The sequence below is a fragment of the Camelus bactrianus genome, chromosome X (genome assembly GCF_048773025.1).
Source record: "Camelus bactrianus isolate YW-2024 breed Bactrian camel chromosome X, ASM4877302v1, whole genome shotgun sequence".
Classification (NCBI taxonomy): Eukaryota; Metazoa; Chordata; class Mammalia; order Artiodactyla; family Camelidae; genus Camelus; species Camelus bactrianus.
Genome location: NC_133575.1, coordinates 30,189,669 through 30,214,795, shown reverse-complemented (window position 1 = coordinate 30,214,795; position 25,127 = coordinate 30,189,669). Strand labels below are relative to the sequence as shown.

General features: G+C 37.6%; 1 long non-coding RNA gene and 1 pseudogene across 1 annotated transcript; one reads left to right on the top strand and one right to left on the bottom strand.

Moving 5' to 3' along the window:
* The window catches only part of LOC123615182 (ferritin light chain pseudogene), a 50,717-nt pseudogene that overhangs the window by 11,984 nt on the left and 13,606 nt on the right, over positions 1-25,127 (top strand).
* On the bottom strand, positions 7,635-24,082 carry LOC141576422 (uncharacterized). Its single transcript, XR_012504808.1, has 3 exons — positions 23,962-24,082; positions 22,218-22,379; positions 7,635-9,009 (listed from the first exon to the last, which is right to left on the bottom strand). It is a non-coding gene; the product is annotated as an uncharacterized LOC141576422 (long non-coding RNA).

The window sequence follows — 25,127 nt, the reverse complement described above, 5'->3', positions numbered from 1 at the left end:
TGCTAACTTTTATGTAAAAATGGAGGAAATATTAATATTTATGTTCAAGCACTGGTGGGATAAACAAGCAAACAAAATACCCACTTTCTCAAAACTGGAGGTAAAATAATAAAATTCACATGTTCAGTCCTCTCCTTTGTATAAGGAAATGTACTAATAATTGAAAAAAATGTTTCCCAACCTTAGGACTTGTTTCTGAGAGGGTCAGACATCAGTCTCCCAAGCCCAAAGGCAGGTGTGACCCTGAATGGGCCCCTTGAAGCCAATTTTGTGTCTTCAAGAAAGATGATGTGCTAAGGATTGAAAAATGTTACTTTTGTTCCATCCTTTTTCTAAGTCCTTGGGAACATAAATGTATTTGGAATTTACTGAGTTTTCGCATCCTTTGGGGACCCAGTGAAAAGTGAGTTATTCTTATATCCTCTTGTACAATTTTACTCTTCACTAACAGAATACAGACCTGAGCTTATCGGTAGTAACTCATAAAATTGTCCTGCACATCTCACCACTTAGGTTATCTGTTACCTTGTTTAGTAAGCCACAATTGAGCAGTTATTCTTGTCCTTATATTCCCTGCCACATCTAGCAAAGGCCTCATTTAACAGATGCTCAATAAATGTTTGCCAAATTGAGCCACTTGCTTTATTTTACATCGATAAAATCATCCAGATGCAGATAAAATGTTAAAATTATTTACATTTCAGTTGTGAAATCGAAGTCCAGAACTCTGACCTTCCTTTTGAAATACGAAACACTTATCTCAGAAAACCCTTGGTTTATCATTTTGGAAAATATGCTTTTACATTTTGATGTTCAATCCCTAGACAATCAAGGCAAAACAATTTTCAGTGCTGCTGGAATTTAAACCAGTGGGAGAGACATGTACTAAATATATTGATTTGTTTTTTTCGAGATGTATTTAGTCATCTTGTATATGATTTCTTTATTTTTTTGCCTGATGCAAGTTGGTGGTCAAGATATAATTAACAGGCTTTCCAAAGTTACTACATTATTGCCAGCTATCAGACAACTGCAATAGCCTTTTCAATTTCAAACCTTAGAAACAGAGCTCTACCAAAGCACATCTTCTCATTAATTCAGTCTTCTTCAAATTTGGTGCATTCCATGAACAAAATCAAATAATTGGTGATAATTATACTATTGAAACCATAAAATCTAGGTCCCCGACTGGGAGAAAGATTATAGAGTAGAAGAAAATGTTTGCAAATTATATATCTGAAAAGTCTTATATCCAGAATATATAAAGAACTCTTACAACTCAATAACCAGGCAAATAATAAAATTAAAAACAAGAAAATTTAAATAGATGTTTCACCAAAGAAGACATACAACTGGCTAAGAAGTACATGAAAAGATGCTGAATATCATTAGTCATTAGGCAAATGCAAATAAAAACCAAAATGAGATACCACCTTACACCCCCAAGAATGGCTGCAATCAGAAGGACAGACATTAGACAGTGTTAGGGAAGATATGGAGAAATGGGAACTTAATACACTTGTGGAAGATATGTAAGATGATTCAGCAACTTTGGGAAAAGTTTGGCAGTCTCTTAAAAAGGTAAACGTGCATTTATCATATGACCCGGCCATTCTACTCCTGGGTATCTACCCAAGAAAAATGAAAACAGCATTCACACAAAGACTTATATGTGGATGTTCATAGCAGCATTATTTATAATAGTCAAAAACTGAAACAGTCCAAATACTCATCAACTGGAGAGTAAATAAACAAATTGTGGCATATCTATACAAAGGAATTTTACTTAGCAATAAAAAGGAATAAAGGATTGATACATGCTACACGAACACTGTGCTAAGGGAAAGAAGCCAGATACAAAAGACTACATATTATATGAGAACTGGCAAATCTATAAAGACAGAAATTAGATAATGTTTTCATAGGCTGGAAGTGAGAATGGAGATGGACTAAAAGTGGGTTGGAGGGATCTTTCTGGGGTGGTAAAAATGTCCTAAAATTGAATTTTGGTCATGGTTACAAACTATAAATTTACTAAAAAGTATTTAATTGTACAGTTAAACCAAATGAATTTTATAATATAAAATTATATCTCAATAAATCTGTTGAAATTAAAAAAAAAATAGGTTACAAGATATTCTGTTTGACATTTTATCCTGAATTTTTTTCCTACTTTATTATCGAACTTAGATTTGAGGATGTGTTTGCATATCTTCTTTTAAATTAAGGAATATGTGTTCATTGAAGAAAGTTCAGAAAATATACAAGTAAAATCCTTCTATAATTCTACTGCTTAAGCTCAACACTGTCAGTATTTTGGTGTATACCTTCTGTAGAGGGCATTCATCATAGTCCTCATACTCATGGTTGCCCATCAGCTTTTGGATAGTCTTTCTACAGTTGGAGAATGTGTTGGTTTTAAAATCTGTTGGAAAATCTTTGATTCCTCCCATCAAAAGATGGAGCCTAGTATCCTTTTTCTTGACACTGGATGAGCATTTGTAGTTACCTCAGTGACTAGAATGTGGCAGAAATGATGCTGTGTGACTTTAGACCCTAGATTATAGAAGGCTGTATCACTTCTACATAGCTCTCTCTTTGGGGATGCTCACCCTTGAAACCTAATCATCATGTTGTAAAGAAGCCCCACCACGGTATCAAATACCGGCTTCCCAGATATTGCCAGAACAACACATTGATAAGACAAAGCTGAGTATATTGCTTAAACCACTACCTCATGGAATCTGAAAGAGTCTCAGAGAGGGAAGACAGTATATCTGGTAATATATTGAGAGTTGGGAGGTTGATTTAAAGTGGGTCTATCAAATTGGGGCTTGATTCAGTTTGGGTAACGATCTTAGGATTGGTGGCCATGAGGTGAATATTTTGAGGTTGGAGGCTCAAAGAATCTTGGTATGTAAACTCTTCTATTGAAGAGTGATAGGTCTTTCAGGAAGTTCCTATAAAGAGCAATAATTTTACTTGCAACTTTTATCTTCCTGGGCAACAGTCTACTGGAATACTAAATTTATGCTAACAAATACAGTTGAATGTAGAAAGTAAACTGAGTAGGGGTAAGTAGTATGGTTTTTTATGGAGAGGACACATAGGTCCCAGGTAAAGTCACAACCCGAAAGCCATCATCAATCACTAGACATGTAAGTGAGTGAGCTGTCAGATGATTTTAGCCCGCAGTGACACTGAGTCAGACAGATGCACTGTCCCCTCCAAATCTTGCCCAAATTGCAGATTCGTGAGCAAAGTGAATGTTGTTGCTTTAAGCTGCTAAGTTTTTTGGGTGGCTTGTTACACACCAGTACATAACCAAAATGAGGGAATTTCCATATCTGAGTCCACTTTTCCCAACATAAGAGTAAAAACTCAAATTCACAGCCCTATTTGTGTCCAGTGTGTAGGGACGTGACCTTGACCCTGTCAAACAGATGCATTCATGTGAGACACTGCTTTAGAAGTGAGCAATCTGTGATGCTGCTGTTTCCTCTGGAGATGTGTCTAGTCTCTAGTGGTGGCAATGACAGTAGTTTCTTGATGGTTGCAAAACTGAGTTCCTGCCTGGCATCAGGATGGCAGCAATGTGGGCTTCCCCTGTTGATCAGTGACAGTAGCTTATCAAGTCTATTTTGAGGTGTGGTTTCAAGTTCTGTTCCTGGAAGTTAAGCTTCCAGCCCAGTTCTGCAGCCCTCTGAGCAATTATGAGAACTATGAATGAGTGACTTTTCTGCTTAATAATCAACTTGATCAAGAAAATGGCACCAGAAATGGTTGCAGGCAGCAGATCCTCAGGAAGGTGGGGGGAAATCTCAGATTGATTATCTCTTAATCGTTGTTGATGTCTCTGAAAACCTGACTGGCACTGAGTCAGTCCAAGACATGCATCAATCAAATAGCTAATTGAAGTATTATCTGTGCTCACTAGGAACAACAGGCTTATTTTGGGTAAAGTTCTAAGGGATGTAAAGGCAGTTGTAATAGAATAATATGAAAGGCTTAAGAAATTCCAAATATGCGGTATAAGCTAGTTGCTTCTAGCTGAACTTCACAGTTTAAAGAAGGAGGAGAGCTTGTATCAAGGCAAAAGCAGAAATTCGTGGAATTTCTATGATTTTATTCAAAGCATCTCTTATCCCTTGCAGCCACTGGGCTGAGAGAACTAAAACAAAAGTCAAATTTTGATTCTTAGGCTGTTGTATAAAAACATTGGTTTACCAGAGATTTTACATAAAAGTTATATTTGGATTGGGAGAGAATGAATACCAGGAATTGGAATGGAAACATGTAGGACTCAGATAACTCAGTTCTCCAAACCACATAGAGCTTCCCTTCCTCTCCTGGTTGATGAGGCTGTTCATTCCTTGAACAAGGACGTTTCAAATGGAAAATCTGTTAATCTCAGTCATGGTTTAATTTTATTTTTACCTAATTCATGAAATCAAAGTAAAGTTTTTAGAAGTTCATTCTGTCAAAGGGAAAAATATGGCATTATTACTAATTCAATTGAAAATTCAGTTTAAAAGTTCAACATTGAAGATACAGTTCTCTCTTTTGTGATACAATGTGAAAATAATACTTTGTGAAGCTCAGTGTTATGTTGAAAAGGTCTTGACTAAGTGAAGATGCCTATGGAGCAGACTTGTACTTGGAATTAGCTGACATGCGCAAATGATTTAAAACTGAGTCTAAAAAGCTATGATATAACAATCAAAATTTAGGAGGCAGTTGTCAAAATTCGCACAGACTATACACACACACATTAACTGATCTAAAAAACTTTTACAATGAAGTTCATATTGAATACCAAAAATATTTTAGCATAGCAGTATGTGGTTTCTCTCAAGCTGGGGAAAACTCATATAGGAAAGACTGGGACATTTTTTAATTAAAATAAACTTCAGAAGTATTATAATTTTCAAATTCATATTTTGGCCTCCTTATTCCCTAGAAGGCCACAGTGGGCAACACCAAAGTTATATTTCTATGAAAGTAAAACATTTATTCTGGCACCATGTATGTTGGAAATTAAATTTCTCTGTGTTCTGTCTTCTGATGACCATGGTGTATATCTTGCTAGTACAATTGTGTTCCTATGATCTGTGCAAGTCACCCTAATCTTTTAACTTTTGTATGTGTAAAGTACATACCACAAAATGATGCTCTTCAATATTTGTTCTAAGCTTCTTGCTAACCTCCACAGAAAGTACTTGGACTCTTAAAAAATACAATGAGATACAGAACAGGTCACTTATAAGAAGATAAACTGATGGTCCCTCTATGCTACTCAGAGCTGTTGTTGAGATGCATTTAATAATGGGATCACTGAAAAGATTATTAAGCTCCAAATACAGTCAATTAAGAACCTGCCAAGAAGGGGAAAGGGACCTTTTCTGCCCTCCACTACTCTGCCCTGTGTTCTCTCTGGTAGACCTTTGTTGTTTTCAGCTGCCCAGCATCCACTGCCACTTTCCAAGAGTTCCTTACTTTTCTTTTGTGGACTATCTCTTCCTCATTAGGGTGGTCTTGGTGTAACATAATTCCAGGTTCCTGCCTCACCCTTTGGAAGCCAAAGGCATTCAGTCCTTCCTTGCCTTGCCCACCTCAAGAGCCAGGATGGAGACACTGACCTGAGCTTGGCTGATATGATGCTCTCTCCTAAGACTGAATCCTGAGCAAATGATAAACAAAAACAATTGAAGGTCACACACTAATTAGTCTCTTCTTGCTTTGAGTTGCTGGCTCTGGAAAGTATATGACACCATACTTGAGCAACTACACAGACAATATGAATACTGTATACATGTCAGAAAGCATAACCACCAACTCAGTGACATTCAATATTTACCCAAAGCTGAACTTTGATAAAGAGAAAGGTCATATTTATAAGGATTGTCTTGCATTAGATGTCCCTGCCTATTTTTCAAGGCCAGAGGTTTTTAACTGACAGTAGTAGGTCAACTCTGGACTGCAGATGTGTTTGTTCAGCCAGTATTTTAACTGACATCGTTGCTGATATATTATCAGGAGATAATTCCTACAAATCTGACTTTATAGCCTCTCTTAAGAGTTGGAAAATCTGGATACACTGGGCTTACTTTACCCTCTTGGCAATATCAGCAAGAGCTGAGGTGGCTGCGCCCTTAGACTGTGCGTGGGCTTCTCCAGTTTAACACAGCCCCAGCACCATCCTCCCTTATCATCGTAGTCTCAATTTGCTTCACTCATTTACATTACCTGTGTGGCCTCTGTAAACTTGGGAGAATGTTCACTCTGGTCTCAGAACCAGGCTGGCCTTTTCTGAGCTACCAGTTTATCAATTCTTTATGAGTGTTGTGAACTAGGTAACTTAGTACATCTCCCTCTTAACTCTATAAATGCACAAATTTGTGACTCAGTTGCAGGAGACCTTATGCGCTTTATATATTTAACCTTATTCCAGATTTAATCTTTTCCCAAGCTTATCTTAATCTTTAATTCCTCATTTACTTAAAATACCTTGTAGAAAATTTATTTAAATCTTTTTTTGGAACAATGCAGTGAATTCTGCCTCTGCATATCTATTAGGGATGATTTATAAGAAAATTAAGCCAGCCATTAGCTACAGACCCCAAGTAACTCACTGTCTTCTCCATTTTGAAGAGGATGATCAAGGGGAAAGAAGTAGTAGTGAAAAAAAGAGCCTCCCCCCCACCATACAAATGAGTATAAACAAGAAGGTACTGGAGTTTGTGCACATCTGATCAAATCATATCACAAAATATGTTATTATATCACACCTATCAGAATGTCTAAAATTCAAAATAGTGATAACACCAAATGTTAGTGAGGATGCAAAGGAACTGGATCACTCATACATTGCTGGTGGGAATGTATGGTAGAGCCACTCTAGAAAAGAGTATGACAGCTTCTTACAAAACTAAACATATGCTTACTGTACAACCCACCAGTTTCACTCTTGTACGTTCATTCCAGGGAAATGAAAATTTACATTCACAAAAAAACTGTACATGAATGTTCATAGAGCTTTATTCATAATATCCCCAAATAGGAAACAACCCAATTGTTTTTTTTTTTTTTGAAGTATAGTCGATTGACAATATGGTTTTAGTTTCTGGTGTATAGCAAAGTGATTCAGTTATATATATATATATATATATATATATATATATATATATATATATATATATATATATTTTAATGATTGATTGCTTAAAGAACTATGGGACATCCATACCATGAAATACAACTCAGCTACAATAAGGAACAAGCTAATGATATGCATAACAGCTTGGATGGATTTCCAGGGAATTATACTGAGTGAAAAACGATAATCTCAAAAGTTTACATGCTATATGATTTCATGTATATCACATTCTTGAAATGACAAGATCATAGAAATGGAGAACAGATTAATGGTTGCCAGGGATTGGGAGTAGTTGCGATAGTGGGAGAGAGGTTGCTGTTGCTATAAAGGGTGCATAAGAGATCCTTGTGTTGGAATTGTTCTGTATCTTGACTATTGACTATAATGATTGTGACATGAAACTATACATGTGATAAAATTGCATAGAGCTAAATAGACACACACACAAATGATTTTATATAAAACTGATGAAACACCTATATAAAATCAGTTAATTGCATCAATCTCAATTTTCTGGTTGTGATATTGTACTCTAGTTAGGCAAGATGTTACCACTATGGGGGGAAACTAGGTGAAGAGTATATGTGATCTCTCTGTATTATTTCTTAAAATTGCATGCAAATATACAATTACTTGAAGATAAAAAGTTAAAAACATACCATTATTTGTACAAAAGTACTGATTAAAAACTTAGCTTCAAGACAATGGATCCAACATTACAGCAAAAGGATTTAGGTAATTATGTATGATTCCATATAATAACACGTGTATGTCATTATGCCCCGTCAGTCTAGCAAAGAGCCTGTTTCAGTTATTACGACTGTGCAACAAATTACCCCTAAACTTGGGTGGCTTGAAATAATAACAACATTTATTTTGCTCTCAAATCTGTAATTTGAGCAAGACTCATCTGTCTGCTGCATTTTGGCATCAATTTTGGGGGGTGATACTTGAAGACTGAGGGCAGGAATCATTTGAAAACTCATTCACATACTTAGTGATTGATGCTAGGTGGTTGGTGCAGAGATCTTAGCTGGAAATGTCAACTGGAACATGTACAGGTGACCTCTCCGTGAGAATTTAGCTTCTTTATAACATGGGGACTAAGTCAGTGATGAGAGTCTCCAGAAATTCATAACCTTTATGACTTAGCCTCAGAAGTCATGTAGTGTCACTTCAGCCAGAGTCACAGTCCTGCCCAGAATTAAAGGGAGTGAACGGAGATCACATCTCTTGATATAGAAGTTTCAAGATCACAGTGCAAGGTGAACATACTGGAAAGGAATATATTAGTGTGGCTGTCTGAAAAAATATAATTGAAATAGGGCCTGACACACTGTAAATGCTCAGTACACATTTGTAATGAATGAAAGGAGGGAGGGCAGCTGTATACCTTCTTCCCTCCTTGAGCACCCTTGCCCTCTTCTCTGCCCTACTGGGCAAAGACCTTCAGTCCCATTTTTCTGACACTCAGAAATCTGTTCTCAGAAATCTGTTAACACTCCTCTCCTTTCCCTAAATACAGTGACTAGTATGGTGACTTTGTAATGTGTTACCTTGACTAGGCTGGGCTTCATATTCCACAAATCCCTTTCCTACATGTTTCTGATTATAATGGGCCACAAGAGAGAATCTTTTATGAGATTTAGAGAGAAAAAGAGAAGAGCAGCCATTTTGTAGCTCACACACATTGTCAACAATCTGCTAGCTTCCCTCGTGGAAGTGAGACAGCAGCTGGGTTTTCATCTGCTCCATCTTCCCCTGGCTCCTCCTTCAGCTGCTTCTACCGCAGGGCCAGGTGTGTGGGTTCAGCTCAGTGATGAAGGGTCCGCAGCTTCTACAGGACAGCCATTCTACAAAGGTCAGAGGCAACAAGAACTGACACAGGTTTCAGCCCAGCCTTGTGGTCTTCAGCTGGCCCTCGTGGGTTCCAACTCATTCTTGCTTTCCCTCATTTCATATCCATCTTCCCTTCCCCCACTGCCTGCTCTGTGGCCTTTTAAGCTCCAGCATCAGAGGCAAAGACAACAACCTTACAGAGACTGCTTAACTAGCTCCCGCAATTGTGCAAGGTCAAATCCCTGTAACAAATCCCTTTTGTGCATGCAGTGGTTTTGCTTCTCTGATTGAACCCTATATGATACGGAATTTGACATCAGAAGTTCCCAGTCCCAGGAAATATGCAAGTTCCTATGAACTGATCTTTTAAACAGTATATTGAGGTATAATTGACACACATATTGATTAATTTTTCACTCATCCAGCATTCAACAGATACTCTGTTGAGCTGCTTCTATACCTCTATTCATCTAATCTTTTTATTTTCAATAAAGACTATTTCTTTAAAAGTATGACTAAGTGTAATTTAACTGCTGACATTTTTGAAAGACCTATTAAATAAATAGATGAGAAAATCATTTTGTTTTGTGAGAACCCAGATTCCATTTTTTTTTTTTTTTTTTTTGTGGGAGAAAGGGTTACCAGAGACAGAAGTATTTATGGCTCATCAGGAATAATTTGGTGCATTTGGGGACTCTTAAAGGGAGAATGGAATGTTGGGATTTCAAGCTGTGGGAGAGATGTTTTGGTCTTAGGTAGGGGCGGGGGAGGAACATTTCTGTACATTCTATTGTTTGGCTTGCACGTATGCTGTGTCTCATGCAGCACCTCCTGAGGAGCTGGAGGGAGGCAAACAGAATAAGAGAACAAAGAGCCTCTTCACACAGGCCCCCCACCCCCCACCCGTTCCTGGGGTTGCGTCTTCCTTACTCTTCTGATCTGAGGAAGGGGAATTGAGTTGATTGGGTAATTTGTACAAAGTGGTCTCCATCAAGCAACCTCGCGATAGTCTTACTGACAAGGGATACTTAGCTGCTTTTAAACCTCATAAATCACAATTTAAAATCTGTTGCACAGAGGGAAACATTACTGTGACTCATTTTTCCTTGAAGACGGATAAGCATCAGCTCATGCATTTTCAGGGAGCTCTCATTTCTGTGTAGATGTATCTATTTTGCAATTTAAATATCTCACTTTTACGATTGATATTAAAGGGCTGCAGTACTGTAATGCGACTGGATGTGTGAGACCCCTAGAATTTGGTTAATTATGTATAATGTTCAGAGTAGCTGGGAGTCATTTTCCTGATGCCTAAATTGTAAAAGATTTAAAGCCTATCACTTTGCCAGAGACTCCTTCTGAGTCTTCACACATCAAAGCATTCAAATAAAGAAAAAATATATATATATATACATTTTATCTAAATTAGACCAAAGGACCATATAGACACAAGTGCTACACAGCTTGGACACACTGCGATGACTGTCCCAATTGTTGACATATTGGAAAAACTTCCATATTGTATGGTGAAGAGATGCTGCTAGCTCCACAAGGCCCCCTTCCTGCCACCCCAGTCACCTCTGTCCATCCCCTGAAACTCCACACACCACTCTTTGACCCAGCAAATAAAGAGTTATTGTCCACCACAGCAGGGTGCCTTCAGGACCCACCCCAACACTCGGGTGGGTCTTCAGTCTGATGCCTCAGTTATATACAGCTATTAAATATTTTTAATGTCTCTCCTGCACACAGATGAAATGGAGAAGGGGCCGGCATGGAAGTTGGGAGGTTTAAGTTGGAGTCCTTGCTTAACCTCTCTGGGCCTCAGTTGCTGCCATTTATTAAATGGGAGATTTGCTCAAGATTATGGCTAATAACCTTTTGAGTTCTATTCTGGTATTCTATGATTTAGAAACATCTGAATGTTTCCCTTTTTCATCTTAGAGGTCTGGTGTCTTGCAGAGGGAGAAGAATGGCTAAAAGGAGTTGGATAGCTTGTTCCAAAAGGCTGGCCAAGCAGTGGGACTTATCAAGAAAAAAGGCACGGGAAACAAAACAGGGAACACAGTATAAAATCCCTGCACAACCATGCTGAGAAAACCATTTGCAATTCTGATTCTGAAACCTCTCAAAAAACTCATATTGGAGCTGGAAGGTGCCCAGAAAAGGGCAGCTAAAATGACTAGAAAAACAGGAGGTTTCTCTATATGAAGGCAGATGGAAAGATTTCTTAGTCTTCTGCCTGGAAAGGCAAGGTTAAATAGGAGATAGGGTCACAAACTATACATTTTTGTAAGACATGGAGGGATTTACACCAACTTATTCATCACACCTTATAAGCAGCTCTTGAAGATTGAAAGGACTAAATTTAGAGGCCTCTCCCCTCTGCACCCCTGATAGGAATGTGAAGTGGGAGTGATGAGCTAACAAAACTTGTTACTCCTGAGCAGTGCTATGAGCAATTGACACTGATTCAAATAAGATAGATATTATTTCATGGTGACGAATCTATAACCTCTGTAGGAACACTGCTACTCAGGACACATCAGGGAAGGCAATTCTGACCTCTTCTAAGCCAGTATGGCCACTGTCAAAGAGAGACTGGAGGCCCAAGTGACACCCAAGTATGCTTCCAGGAGGACAATTCACTTTGATCTTTTTTTCTTTTATTTTTATTTATTTTGTTGTTATTATTTTATAGAAGTAACGAATGGTCACTACTAGAAAGGAAATTGAAACAGTTCAGAAGACTATGAAATGTAGAGTAAAATTTTCTCATGCCAACATCCTTCTCCTCAGAGGTAACTACATGAATAGGTGCCTTCCATTTCTCCTTGTAAAAAAAATAAACACACACACACACACACACACATATATATAATATGTATGTATATATAATATATATATGATAGTATGCATACAGTTTACTTAATAAAATATCTTGGGTACCTTTCTATATCATTACATATAAACTTAATTTTTTCAGTGGCTACATAATATTCCATTGTGTGAACAGGCCATAATTTATTTAATCTACTAACAGACATTTAGGATATTTCCAGCATTTGCCATATTTGCAACGTTACATGAATATCTTTTGTTCTCACATGTATTTTATATCTTGGTTCACGTCTTTGTTAGGGTGCTTTTATACAATAACTTCCTGGAAATACCGCTACATTAAATTATATCACATGTGATACAGCTTATAAAAATGGTCAAATTTGTCCTCCAAGTTATGCTCTAAGCAACTGTTTATGAGTGTTCCGCATTCCCTACGTGATCCCAATGTGACAGTGCTTACATTTCCACGTTTTTATTGCTGCTTCTCCCAGCTACACAGAGAAGTATTCAGTGAAGTGTATTCCTACTCTCCTAAGAGCACAGATGTTATGAGGATAGCAAAGTGATATAAATAAGCTTGGGGACTTGGAGAAATGCCATATAATGATATCTCTACTGGCCAAATGGATAAAATCATGAAGAGTTTTCTGATGAATTTCATTTCTAGGTTCCCAAACAGGATATTTAATCTGAATCTTATTTTTTAAATTTATTTACTATATATTTCATTCATAGAAGAGTGTATGCCTTAGAAAATATAAAAAATGAACAGCTGTGTGGAATCTTCTTTCTTTATGGCAATGAGAGGTTGGGTTGAATAGAATAATGGCAGTTTTCATTTCCATTGACCTGATCATTGTGGAGATCACACAGTCTCCCCTTTTTGTGTCCTTCTTTGCTTAATTCTCTCCCTACATGTATTCAGTAATGTATAAGTGATTGATAGCCCTTATTCATTTTAATTTTGTGACTATTTGAAAGTAATTAATTTCAGTGAACACTGTGGGTTTATTTAAATTCTAAAGCTAAGGGGTTAAGGTGTTATATACGTCCCAGAATTATATGCATATTACTAAGAAACAAGGACTTACATCCAAGGAATAGATCCCCAGTTGTGAACTTTTCAGTACTAAAAAGCAGATGGGAATGTCTATCATAGAGTGGGCCTAGAGGGAAAGCTATATGAGGGTATGTGTGTGTTGGGGAAGTGAGGCAGTGGTCCATATGCTTCTGAAATATACCTGCTATTCCTGGCTATGCAAACTGATGAAAAACTGCCAGAGCTGGGAAGCTGGTTGATGATAAGAAATAGCTCCTTTCTCTCCTCTGCCTCAGCCTGCAGCATATGGACCCCGAGGCTCTTACAGACAGGAGGATAAACTGGATGTCCCATACACAAGCCAGTTCTCTCCCTATGCTACCTAGCTGCATCCTACTATGTCACAGAAACACAGGCCTTCGTGAGTCTGATCAAGAAGAAGGTGTTTTTTAAAGCAGTTCCCCAATGAAGGCATATAGATGGCCAATAGGCACATGAAAAGAATGTTAAATATCCCTAATTATCAGAGAAATGCAAATCAAAACTACAGTGAAGTATCACCTCACACCAATCAGAATGGCCACCATTAAAAAGTCCGCAAATGATAAATGCTGGAGAGGGTGTGGAGAAAAGGGAACCCTCCCACACTGTTGGTGCGAATGTAGTTTGGTGCAGCCATTATGGAAAACAGTATGGAGATTCCTCAAAAAACTAAAAATAGACTTACCATATGATCCAGCAATCCTACTCCTGGGTACATATCCTGAGGGAACTCTAATTTGAAAAGATACATGCACCCCAATGTTCACAGCAGCACTATTTACAATAGCCAAGACATGGAAACAACCTAAATGTCCACTGATAGATGACTGGATAAAGAAGCAGTGGTGTATATATATACAGTGGACTACTACTCAGCCATAGAAAAGGAATGAAATAATGCCATTTGCAGCAACATAGGTGGACCTGGAGATTGTCATTCTAAGTGAAGTAGGCCAGAAAGAAAAAGAAAAATACCCTGTGATATCACTTATATGTGGACTCTAAAATAAAAGACACAAATGAACTTACTTACAAAACAGAAACAGACTCAGACATAGAAAACAAACTCATGGTTACCAGGAAGAAAGGGGGTGGGAAGGGGTAAAATGGGAGTTCGAGATTTGCAGGTACTAACTACTATATATAAAACAGATAAACAGGTTTCTTCTGTATAACACAGGCAACTATATTCAATATCTTGTAGTAACCTATAGTGAAAAAGAATATGAAAAGGAGTATGTATGTGTATATGTTTGACTGAAACATTATGCTGTACACCAGAAATTGACACATTGTAAACTGACTACACTTCAGAAAAAGAAAAAAGATGTTTTTCAAGCAGGAATGTGGAGAGTCTAGGGTAGAAATTTCAGCCGGCTTATAGATCTGGGCATTGGTTTGCTACTCCTTGGCACTTTGGTTCTTATTACTATGGCTACACTTCCCACTCCCTGTGACCATGGGCATTCATGGAGTTCATGTTGCTTTTTCATTTGAACACCATAGAGCATGTTTTAAGCCCCAGCAGTCAGAGGCATTTGTTTGCAGAACTTAATTCCCATACAAAGTAAATAAATAAATACATTTTTAAAAATCACTTCCTCTTTTGTGAGACTGCCAATTTGTCTTCTTCAAGGGGGGCAATTTTGTCACTGTCAAAACCACAGTGATAAATAATCTCCCTGTATTTGAATTTTAAAATGAAGCCCTCCAGAGGGTTTGGCTCAGAGAGAACCCGGGATAGCTTACTTTGCTGGACTCAAGCTCAATTTAAAATTCACATGTTTATAAAGAGAACTTCTTCCTTTCTATTTTGGACTGAAAGAGGGAAAATAATGAGGAAAGGAAGTTAAGGCTTACCTTAGTAATTAAGGAGTCCCAACGGATTGACTTGCTAATAGAGACCCAATTAAAACACATTTTTGAAGGATTTTGTTAGAACTTGTAAACACCCCAGAGCTTGTTCTAGAATGTCAGCTTTTTTTCCTTTTAAGTTTACAATTATATTTTTGTTGTATGTTGCATACCCAGTAGGACTAGGGGAAATCAATGTCTATTAATCAATTTTCAGACAATGCACAAGCCCCTAGCACTTCAGAGCCAGATATGGCTTCATAATTTCCTTGTAGTCCACATGTCATGGCCTACCCTTTTATTAGAGAAGCCTGTCATTAATAAAAGAAAGCACTTTGCTTCATTTGTGTCTGAAGGTCAGAAATTGCTGTACTTAGTAAGTTCACAGCCTCACTGCCAACAGACAGGCACCTGCCAGGTTGAGAGGGTACAGCCATCTGGAACAGCGTAGAACAGGGTGAGGAAGGCTTTTTCAGTTTGCCAAGAAAGAAATTACTACATTAAATGAGCGACATGGGACCCAAAAAAATGAATGCCCCATGTATCCACCTGCTGTTCTTGATCTAGAAGTCATTCAGTCCTTTGGTAATTGTCGGGGAACTTTGGGTAGGAAACCCATTTCATAAATCCACATGGCTACAGAGATTGCTGCAATGGTTGTCATCATACTCAATGCCTCTGGGTTCCTGTGGGCTGTTACATGGCTTGGTTGACTCTGACCCCCCGACATGTACTTCTGTGAAGCATCTTGATGTCCTCGCTGCTAATACCCCCGGCATGAGAATTTGAGAGTGATCTGAGATGAAATCGCTGCCTTGAGGTCATTGCAGGTGTTAACACTCTCAGTTTTACCTCGGGTGCAAGTGAATGGTAAAGTTTACACATTTAACCCACTGCATTGTTGGTCTGAGAATATAATGAAAAGAGCCCTTTTATTGAATCTACTCTTGGGATCCCAGGAGCCTTTCTGGAGGATCTTCATGGTGTCAAAGCAACGAATGTTCAGTTCAGTGATTAATCAGCCAAGCTAGTTGTCTTAGTTTTGCTTCCCCGAGAAGCAGACCTCAAGACAAGTATCTAAGTACAAGTAGCTTATTTGGACGTGATTCCTGGGAACACTCTTAAATGAATGGAGAAGTGAGACAGGGAAGATAAAGTAATAAAGGGTGAATTTTCCAGCAGGATACCACTGTAGAATCTCCAAGGGACGCTTTAAGAGCTAATGTAGAACAGGCATTAACACATTACAACCCGTGGGCCAAATCAAGCCTGGTTTTATACAGCCCATGAGCTACGAGTGGTTTTTATATTTTTTGATGGTTACGAACATCAAAAGAAGACTAATAATTCGTGACACATAAAAATTATGTGAAATTCAAATTTCAGTGTCTATAAATAAAGTTTTAGTGGAACATAGCCATGCTCATTCATTTACGAATTGTTAATGACTGCTTTCACCCTAGAACAGCAGAGTTGAAGAGCTGCAATAGAAACCATGTGGTGACAAAGTCTAAAATATCTACTCTGGCCTTTTACAGAAATGTTTTGCTACCCATGATGATACCTCAGAGGTATCCCACCTGAGAGGCTTGAGAGCCGGTGGCCTTATCTGCTAAGTCCCATCCGTCAGTGCACAAGGGCTGTTCCTGGAGGGCTTTAATTTCCCAGCACTTATAGCCATCCCTGGAGAATAGCCAGGTTTTCTGAATTTTGTGAAAATTCATTCTCAACTCCAGGCGACATAATTTCCTATTTTTCCCAATTTTATAAGTTCCTAGTTTTCTATATCCCAAAGAAAACTCAGTTCCATTCTGAGCCCAAGAGCACAAAATGAATTAAATGTTTCTGCCTATGTTCTCATCATGGATTGAATTAAGCAATCTATATCATCTAAATTACATAGAAGAGCATTAGGTTCAAAATATGTTGCCTCTGTGGAGCAGAGCTGGTGGTAATGAAGTATGTTTTCTCAGTTGGCAACAACCCATAATAATGGGTAAGCTGGAGGTGAGAATGTCTTTCTCTTCTATACATCTTCACCAAGTAGATAGTTATTTCAGTAAGAATCTCCTAAATGGAGATTAAGTTACATACTGAATTCCACAATTAATGTTTTGCTTGTAAATAACTAAAATCGATGAAACATAAAAGGCAGGAGCATTGTCCAAGTAATTGTAAACAAAACTGGCACTTGCCACGGCAAAACTTGTTCTGGTACTGGATTCTAGGTACATTTTTTCCCCCAAGACTGTATGTCCTCTGCAAAAGTGCTTTTTAAATGAAGACTAAGCATAGCCAATTTCATATAGCCTTATGCACTAATTTTCTTAGATGGTCAAACATCACCAAACTCTCTCTTTAAAGCTGACAATACAAGCACAGCTTAAAATCCAAAATGAACAATCCACAAAAGATTAAATTGAAAACAAAAATCATTTTTTTATTCAGAAACTATTTCAGGTTCATCTCTGGTCACTAAAACTAAGCACGTTGTTTCCTCCAGTAGAGTTGTTAAAGGCTCCAGAGTTTTACATGTTGTTTATCTCCCAACATACCAGTATATTATTAAAGAGGAAAAAGTCTATTTGTCCACCCCCAGACTTGAAGTTAGAACAAACTGTACATTTTAATGATTTTGTGCATGACCCCCTTACTTCATATTGTACATGCTACAGAACTCCCAGATTAAGTGCTGCCAAATTTCGTCGTGCCTGCATAAACTTCCCCCTGCTAATTGGCAGGTTAACCTCCAGCCTTGGGATTTGCCCTCTGAAAGATAAGCCTTCTGTGCAAAGCTATCCCAGTTTTCCTGTCTTAGGAGGAGGATGTTTGGTGATAGCAGGATAAGAAAGCATTCATCTTGTATACAGTGGCCTGCTTCTATCTTTCTGGCTTGCCATATTTGTTTTTCCAAGGCCAGAAGACACTTTTCCTCCCACTGTTTAAGGTGGTCCCCAAAATTCCACTCATTCATTCAACTATTTATTCATTTGATAAATCTTTGTGTTCCAACAATATGTCAGGCAGTATCCTCTTAAATCCCCCTGCCACATCACCCCCAACTACCACACACATACCCCTTTGACTCATCTCAGGTAAAGCTGATAGGAGGTTGGAGGAATGTATGCACTGTGCTGGGGTGGACATTACCCCCGCCACCAGACCGCAGGACAGATCTCCCAGTCTTTAGATGGTAGAGTGAGGATTGATGCCAGGCTTGTGAAATTCTGGGTTGAATCCCTTGAAAGAGCTCTTCAGGAAACCCAAGTGATCTTACCAGGAAGATTTACCTTCTGGACCCTAAAGGCTTTTAGGCAGCTGAGTAGGTTTGGCTATCAAAAGAAATAAAAGTTATTAAGCATGGCGAGGGATCAGAGTTCCAGCTAAAATTTAGGCAGTATAGCTTTGTGGTTAACAAGACGGCTCTGGAAATGGATGACAATTGCAGTTCAGCTCTCTGCCTATAAAATTGGTTTTGTAACCCATAGTAGAATATTTTCTGTGTCCTTCATTAGGCCAATCAGCATGGTATATGGTCATAACAATGTAAGTTCTGTTTCCTCTCGCCTTGAAATCACACCTAAATATTTACCTTGGGGTTGAACTTAAGGCTAGTGGATTTGTAAAAATATTTGTCTATTCTTAGTGTGCCAGTATTATGTCTTTTTCTCTTCTGCCAGATCTTTTTCTTTTGAGCAATAACTAGTCCCTTATTTCCATATTCGTAGGAGTCCATTATGTCATGCACCATGTTTCATTGATAACTGCGAGATCATGTATGCCTCAGAATATTAAAATATTAGACTACCTTTGTATTGCTTTTAATTGTGAATATTCCTTGGGTTGTTATGTAGCAGGAGTAACAAACACCTGGTAAGCATGCTCTAATCCCTCCTTCCTGCACAAGGCAGGCATTGCTAATCAGACATAGCCCTCTGAATGCAGCTTCAGAATATTTCTCAACACAAAGTTCAGGAAGCCTCTATCAAGATGAAGTCTATTTGCCATGCTTGGTATATTAAGCTATGAATCCTGTTCTTAGGGGTTAATGTCAAGAAAATTACTTTTGAGATAGGTTTGAGCCGGTTTTAATTTGGAAGGGATGAAAAGAAAGAAAGAGAAGAGCAAATAGAACATTGCTCATATAAAGCAATGTTTTTCCGAGGAGAATGCTTATCGGATTTAATTTCCATTCTGGCAGATGGATTCTAACGTTTAAACAGAATCTCTTGGGTTTGAAGAGACCTCTTGTGGGTCATTTAGCTCATATCTCAGCACTACCAGAAGATAGTTCTCATTATTTTTCTTAAATCCTGTCTTAAAAATAAATGGGTGTCTAATGAGTCTTTAAATAGTGGTTTTACTACCTCCCCTGGATGCATGTGCCATAACTTCTGTATTCTAATAGCTTCTTAGCTTCTGTATTTTAATAGCTACCAGTTCTTCTCTAATATTTATTTAAAATTTCCCCATAGCATCACAAGTCCATTGCTGCGTCCTTCATACTCACCCTGCCTTTAACCTTTAACTAATCCAGTGGACAGGCACAGCTGGCAGCCACCAAATAAGAAACATGAGCCATGGACGTTATGGATGGACTGGCCACCATAATCCCCTTGGACTTAACAGTCGTTCCTGACCAGTTCCCATTTTGAACCCCACGTCCCCTAACTCCAAAAGCTTGGAGGATAATTGGCAATCATGCATCTGGCCCTTTGGATTTAATACTGTTACTTCGAGTCTTGGCTTGTTTCGCTTGCTTGCTCCTCCATTTCTTTGCACCCACGGCTCCTTCACGAATCCCTGCAGTGCTTCTCCCTATTATTCAACCCTGACACTCACATAGGGGTAATTCAGACAAAATTCTTCTAGAGCCTCATTTAGAATGTTGACATTAAAGCATGATTATGTCTAGACTGTGCATGCCCTGGTCTATTAAGGAGGGTTCTTATCACCCGTTGATGGAGTGAGACATTATCTTCATAGTATGATTTGAGTGGATAGCCTCTATAATTAAAACTATCTTCCCTACTCAGGAGAAGTGCTGGAAATTCAATCACTGGAGAGTTTTTCTCTTGATTAGTCATAAGGCAATCTGAGATTCTCTTTTAAAATAATGATGGCCTAAGGATTAACCCATTAGGTCAAAACCTCTTTAGTATGAATTGGATATATTTTAGCACACTTTCTTCCCAAACAAGTGATTGAGCCTAAGTAGTATAATGGAGTCTTTGGAGGAAGTGATGCTGAAAGGCAGAAAAGTCATGCTAGGAAAGCACCAAAGGAAAATTCTGCCTATTTCACCATGTAGTTGTGAGCGAACCTGAAGTCAACTCTCACACCCATACAAGTAAGACTTTCTCATTGTGTTTCCTTAAGGCTAAGTTCCAAATCAGTATCTCTCCTACTTATCAAGTGTTCTTTATTCATTAATCCTACCTTTGGCTGCCTGCGACTTCAAAGATTATCTGCATGCTATCTTATTACCAGACCCTGGGAGGCCTTTCTTCTTTTTCACATCAAATCTCAGCTTCCCCTCAAAGCCAAGATCATTACATACCCTCCATAAAGCCTTCTCTGGAACTTCAAAGCTGACATGCTATCTTCTTACTCTCGATTTTTTTAGCAAAAATAACTCTAGGGAATTAAAATGAAGAGGAAACAAACTATACTATCACTGAGTATCCACTATGTGCCAGACACTATGCTAAACACATCTAAGGTATCTTAATATTCACAACAACCACATCACATAGGTGTTATTGTCTCCATTATATAATGGAGAGCTGAAATCATAAAGGATCTGTAACTTTCCAAAATTCAGGAAACCAGGTCCCAAATCCCTGTCATTTCTCTGCCTATCATTCCCATGAGAAGTTAGCGTACTTAGTTTTGTAACGGATAATTTTTTATGTGTGAAGAAGCCCCTGTATATAATGTTCTCTTTTACTTTAAAATTTTTGGAAGTGTTTAAAAAGAGAAAGGGATTAAGTACAATTAAGCAGAGATTACAGAAACTCAGAAGGGAAACTCACAGCGATTGCTTTAACACAAACTTCCATTTTATGCTAAAATAGTTCCCATCCTTCTGACTGTAGCTTTCCACAAATGGTTTCAGGTGTGGCAATGTATTGGTTCCCTACGGCCTTCAGGGTGGCTCAGTGCAGCATAGAGGAACTAAAACCCCTCTGGCCAAATGCCTCTGGCCATAAGCACTCTCCTTTACTTATCCCAAAATGTCTTACAAATATTATCACTTTCTATGTGAGCTGTGATATATAAAAGGTAGAAAATTATCCTTCTAAAGAACTATTCTTATAAAGAAGAGTTCCAGAGTAGTATCTCCTTACTTGTGGTGACCACACATAATTAACTTAACTGACAAATGAGACTCAAGACAAGTGACGTTAGTTATATGGACACCTTGTTTTCTTACAGTTTTGAAGCATAAGGCTTTGTACTCCTGAGGAGGTAAAATGAAAATGGAAAAAGAAAACAGATCTCTTGTTGAAGGAAACACACCTACCTGGAAAATTGCTCTGCACTTAATGTGGAAAGTTAAGGAGAAAGGTGTTATGTATTATGTTCTTAAGGTAAATCATTAGATTAGAGCAGTCTATAAGATTCTAATTCCAAACCCATGAACATTCACGAAAGCTGCCCAGCTGGTGCTGGATAGCTTTTGATATCTGGATGCCTGGAAGGTCTGTGGGTAAGATGGAGTAAAACTTTCCTGCTTGAGAAAAGAATGTAAGTAATTTATCAAGGGATTATTGGTGCCAAGTAGCTTAGATTCAGCATTGTGCCACTTTGCCATAGTGTCTTTTTTTTTTTTTTTTTTTTGCTACAGTCACTCTAGCTTTCCTTTTAGTAGCATTTGCATACAACAATATTTTTTCTTTTAATATACCTACATCATTGTATTTGAAGTGAATCTCTTGTAAACAGCATATAGTCGGGTCTTGTTTTTTTGAAATCTATTCTGACAATGTGACTTTTACATTAACACTTAATATAATTATTGATGTTTGGATTTAAGCCTATTATTTGTTTTGTTATTTGTTCCGTCTGTTTTTCATTTGTTTCCCTTTTTCTGCCTCCTTTTGGATTATTTGAACATAATTTAATATTCTATTTTCATTTTTCTATTGTGTTTTTTGCTATTTCTTTATATACTATTTTTAGTGTTGGTTATAAGGATAGTATACATATTCAATTTTTCACAGTCCACTCAGAATCAGTAATTTACTACTTCAAGTGGAAAAATATTACCGCCCTATAGGTCCATATACCCTCCCCGCCTTTATATTATAGTTTTTTTATATAGTATATCTACATACATCAAAAACTTCATCAGAAAATGTGATAAATTTTGCTCTTAGTAATCAAATTTATTTTTTAAAACTCAAGAGGAGTGAATATTCTATTTACCCAGATATTTACCATTTTGTTGCTCTTCTTCCATTTCCTAATATTCCAGGTTTTCTCCTGGTAACATATCCCGTCTGTCTGAGGAATTTCCTTTAACAATTCTTTCAGCAAAGGTTTGCTGGTGAGGAACTTCTGGTTTCCAGTTCTGCACATAGGAGCTTGGAAGCTGCCACTCTGTTTTAACAAGTAAAAAGCTGAGAAGACTGAAAAATCAATAATTTTTCTTGGATCCATAAGAGAGAGAAAATTATAGAGCAAACCACTGCTCCCAAGATGGGAGGGACAGAAAGGCAAATAAAGGGATTTGTAGCTTACTAGAGCAGAGACTCACTAGCAGAAACCACTGCAGGAACCAGCGCTGGGGTAGGGAAATCTGCATTGTAATTGATGATGTACAACATAGCTACAGCTAACATCATACTTAATGATGAGAAACCCGAAGCTTTCCAACTAAGATCAGGTACAAGGCAAAGATGTCCCCCCCTTACCACTCCTTTTCAACATCATACTGGAAGTTCTAGCCAATGCATTAAGAATGTGAAATAAAAGGTATGTAGATTGAGAAGGAAAAGTAAAACTGTCTTTGTTCACAGATGACATGATCATCTATGTAGAAAATTCAAAAGAATCAACAAGAAACTCCTGGAACTAATAAGTAATTATAGCAAGGTTGCAGGATACAAGGTTAATATGAAAAACTCAATCACTTTCTTATATACCAGCAATGAACGAGTAGAATTTGAGACACAATACCATTTACGTTAGCACCCCCCAAAATGACATATGTATAAATCTAACAAATATGTATAAGATCTATATGAGGAAAACTACAAATCTCTGATGAACAAAATCAAAGAACTAAATAAATGGACAGCTATTCCATGGTCATGGATAGGAAAACTCAATATTGTCACTATGTCCATTCTTCCCAACTTGATCTCTAGAGTCAATATATTTCCAATCAATATCCCAGCAAGTTATTACATGGATATTGACAAATTGATTCTAAAGTTTATATGGAGAGACAAAAGACCCAGAATAGCCAACATAATATTAAAGGAAAACAAAGTTAGAGGACTGATGCTATGTGACTTCAAGAATTATAGAGCTACAGTAATTAAGGCAGGGTGATATTGGTGAAAGAACAGACAGATACATCAATGGAGCAAAATAGAGAGCTCAGAAATAGATCCTCATAAATATAGTCAACTGATCTTTGACAAAGGAACAGAGGCAATACAATGGAGCAAAGATAATCTATTTAACAAATGGTACTGGAAAACTAGACATGCACATGCGAAAATAAGGATAATGATAATATATAGACACAGACCTTACACTCATCACAACGATCAACTCAAAATGGATCACAGACCTATATGTAAAACACAAAACTATAAATATCCTAGAAGATAACATAGGAGAAAACCTAGATGATCTTGGGTATAGTGATGCTTTTTTAGATACAACATTGAAGACATGATCCATGAAAGAAATAATCGATAAGCTGGAGTTCATTAAAAACAAAAACTTATGTTCTGTCAGAGACAATATCAAGAGACTTAAAAAACAAGCCACAGACTGGGAGAAAATATTTTCAAAAGACACATGTAATAAAGGACTATCATCCAAAATATAGAAAGAACTCTTTAAACTTTAAGAAGAAGATCTACAGATGGCAAATAAGCATATGGAAAGATGCTCCACATATGTCATCAGGAAAATGCAAATTAAAACAATGAGATACATTACATACCTATTAGAATGGCCAAAATCTGGAACACTCACAACATCAAATATGGTAAGGATCTTGAACAACAGGAACTCTCGTACATTGCGGTGGGAATGTGAAATGGTACAGCCACTTTGGAAGACAGTTTGGCAGTGTCTAAGAAAACTAAGCATACTCTTACCATATGATCCAACAATTGTGCTCCTTGGCATTTATCCGAAGATGAAAACTTGATCACACAAAAATCTGCATGTGGATATTTATAGAAGCTTTATTCATAATTTCCAAAACCTGGAAGCAGCCAAGATGTCCTTCAATAGGTTAATGGATAAATAAAATGCGATACATCCAAACATGGAATGTTATGGAGCACTAAAAAGAAATGACCCATCAAGCCATGAAAAGACATAGAGGTACTTTAAATGCATGTTACTGAGTGAAAGAAGCCAATCTGAAAAGGATGCATACTGTATGATTCCAACTTATGACATTATGGAAAAGGCAAAACTACAGAGGCAGTAAAAAGATCAGTAGTTGCTGTTGGGGGTGGGGAGATGAATAGAGGCACACAAGATTTTTAGGACAGTGAAAATATTCTGTATGATATTATAATGATGGATTTATGTCATTATACATTTATCCAAACCCACTGAATATATAACATTAAGAGTGAACCCTTAGGTACTAACTATGGACTTTGGATGATTATGATGTATTAATATGGGTTCATCCCTGGTAAAAAAAAAAATATACCGTTCTGGTGAGTGAGATTGATAGTGGGGGAGGCTATGCATGTGTGGGGCAGAGGGCATATGGGAAATCATACCTTCCTCTCAATTTTATTATAAACCTAAAACTGCTCTAATAAGGTCTTTAAAAGAAAGTCTTCTGGAAATAAATTTTGTTAGTTTTCCTTTATCTAATAATGCCTTTATTTTATCCTCATTACTAAAGGATTGAGTTAACAGTTTTTTTCTCCCAGCGCTTTGAAAAAATGCACTTCCACTTCCTTCCAGCTTCCACAGTTTCTGAAGAGAATTTGCTGATGTCCAAACTGTTAGTCTCCTATAAGTAATGTGACTTTTTCTCTGGCTATTCTTAAGATTTCTCTTTGTATTTAGTTTTTAGTAATTTGTGATGTGTCTGGGCATGGAATTCTTTGGTTTTATACTATTTGAGATCCACTGAGC